The sequence below is a fragment of the Corylus avellana genome, unplaced genomic scaffold (genome assembly GCF_965113065.1).
Source record: "Corylus avellana unplaced genomic scaffold, dhCorAvel1.hap1.2 HAP1_SCAFFOLD_91, whole genome shotgun sequence".
NCBI classification, from domain to species: domain Eukaryota; kingdom Viridiplantae; phylum Streptophyta; class Magnoliopsida; order Fagales; family Betulaceae; genus Corylus; species Corylus avellana.
In genome coordinates this window covers 32501-35000 of record NW_028290508.1, presented here as the reverse complement: position 1 = coordinate 35000, position 2500 = coordinate 32501, and the positions used below count along the sequence as shown (strand labels likewise).

The window sequence follows — 2500 nt, the reverse complement described above, 5'->3', positions numbered from 1 at the left end:
GATTCAAAATTATCTTGATTCATCCCCCCGCGAGGAATTGCCAAAACATTTGACCCTTCAACCATTCCAATATAAAGGATTAGTCAATCAAATAATAGATAGTCAATGGGTCGGTTTGAAAATAAATGAATTGCTGGTTGTAGAATATTATTCTCGTCAGACTTAAACCTAATTAAAATAAAACAATAAAACAAGGGTTCGGACAATTTTTCCCTTTTCGCCTAAGCAAAAAGACCCATCAAAGTAAGGAGTTTGATACGGGGATTTTTCTCCCATTCATGGATCACGGATCGGTAGGGAGATTCTCATTCCCTGTTGTCTACTCTTTCCAGTATGTTATTTTCTGTACTGCGGAACATAGGAATAAAGAATCTATATCAAAATAAAAGAAAGGTCTAACTTAACCGTTGGAATAATGGTATCCATTGTTATTTGCTTTGATACATTGCTGTTAATAAGATTGGTGAATTAGGTGAAAGGTACGGAAAGAGAGGGATTCGAACCCTCGGTAAACAAAAGCCTACATAGCAGTTCCAATGCTACGCCTTGAACCACTCGGCCATCTCTCCTACATAATGATTATGGCCCAGAAACCGAGTGAATAGTGAGTCATTCATATTAGATTTTTTGATAGGTACGTACAGTCAATTCTAACTATAAAAAAATATAGAAAACTTTTCATCAAAGAAAAACCCTTCCTTCAAGGGGGGGATAAAAATAATTTTTTTTTGTGAAAAACTGTTAAAAAAAGATATATATCTATTCATTTCATTCTTGCGAAGACGGCGCTCCCATCTTTTTCCAATAGTTATTCTTTTTACTTACAATATTTATACCAAATTAAATCAATGAATTAGAACGAATCAATTGATCTATTTTTTTTTTTATTTTTATGTTATTTCGTACTGTACAATTTCTTTGTTGTGGGATCATTTTCCCACAAGAGGTAAGTAAAAGAAATTATAGAATGGATTGCTACCTATGCCCAGATCTCGGATAAATGGAAATTTTATTGATAAGACCTTTTCAATTGTAGCCAATATCTTATTACGAATAATTCCGACAACTTCAGGAGAAAAAGAGGCATTCACCTATTACAGAGATGGTGCGATTTGATGTTTTTTTCTTTACCGATTTCAGTCTTCGGAGAAAGATACATTATTTGGGAGAGAAATAAAAAGATTATTGAAATAAATCTACGCTTATTGTGAAGGTGAAGTTTGTAAATAAAACAATTCCTTCTGTCGTGTATCCCCGATTAATGCAGCCTCAGATGCTTCAATTTTAGATTCTAGTATTGAGCGAAAGGTTACACCTATGGGTTAGGTCAACCCTACTTCACTAGTACCAATAGGCAGCATAGGGAAAGAAGCACTACGCCTAGGAATCAACAATACGAAAACTTTGTTATAAATTATACCTTTTCTTTATCGGAATCGGGATTAACAAGAATGGTTGGTACAACAAATATCCATCTCGTTCGTATTTTGGATACCCGTATAACCATCGAAGACTGTTGAAGTGACTAATTCCCGGAAATTAAGGGGTGTTAAGAACAAAGAAATTGTTAGAGTTATCATTTTTATTTAGTACCAAGATACTTGATGTTAAGAAAAGATCTTTTACAGGAAGGTTGGTTAGAGATTTCTTGTAAAAACACTAGCCCCGTTCGGTTCATAATGAAATTATTTCAATCTTTTTTGATGATTCCATGTATTATTCTCATTATGCACATAAAAAGGGAGGAGCCGTATGAGATGAAAATCTCACGTACGGTTCTGGAACGGAGATTCTTTGAATCGAAGACGACCGCAACGGATGTCGGCTCAATCCGAAGGAAATTATGCGGAAGCTTTACAGAATTATTATGAAGCTATGCGACTAGAAATTGATCCCTATGATAGAAGTTATATACTCTATAACATAGGTCTTATCCACACAAGGAACGGAGAACATACGAAAGCTTTGGAATATTATTTTAGGGCACTAGAACGAAACCCGTTCTTACCACAAGCTTTAAATAATATGGCCGTGATCTGTCATTACGTGCGACTATCTCCACTATAGAAAGAAAAAAAGGAAAGAAAGAGCAAATCCGCTAATAAATACTAGAAAATAGGCTTTCTACATATCATATCTATCGTGTCCAAAACAACGATTTTTATCAGCTGTAGCAAAGAAAAAGAAAGAAACTTCATAGAAGTCCAAATAGGAAGAAATAGGTATGCCTAGATCCTTTAGTCTATGGATAAAGAAAGGATCTAATTGATAGAAAGAATAAGCACCGTAAAGATCAATTAGTGAGGTTTTGGGCCGATACAATAAGAACTGCTTACTTATGTCACGATATGAGATAAAAGTTAGGAATCAACTTATGTAATAGAGTCGATCCCCTAAGGTATTGAGCAGCGGTGTAGAATCAGATCCCAAAGATAGTAAGTCTTTTCTTTCTTATGAAAGAAAGTCTTTTTCAAAGATTCTATAGAAATTTATATATGAA

The 2500-nt window shown here is 34.4% G+C and overlaps 1 non-coding gene across 1 annotated transcript; it reads right to left on the bottom strand.

The window, feature by feature from the left end:
* Positions 1–482: 482 nt before the first annotated feature.
* Positions 483–569, bottom strand: TRNAS-GGA (transfer RNA serine (anticodon GGA)). The gene has a single exon. It is a non-coding gene; the product is annotated as a tRNA-Ser (tRNA).
* Between the last annotated feature and the right edge of the window lie 1931 nt (positions 570–2500).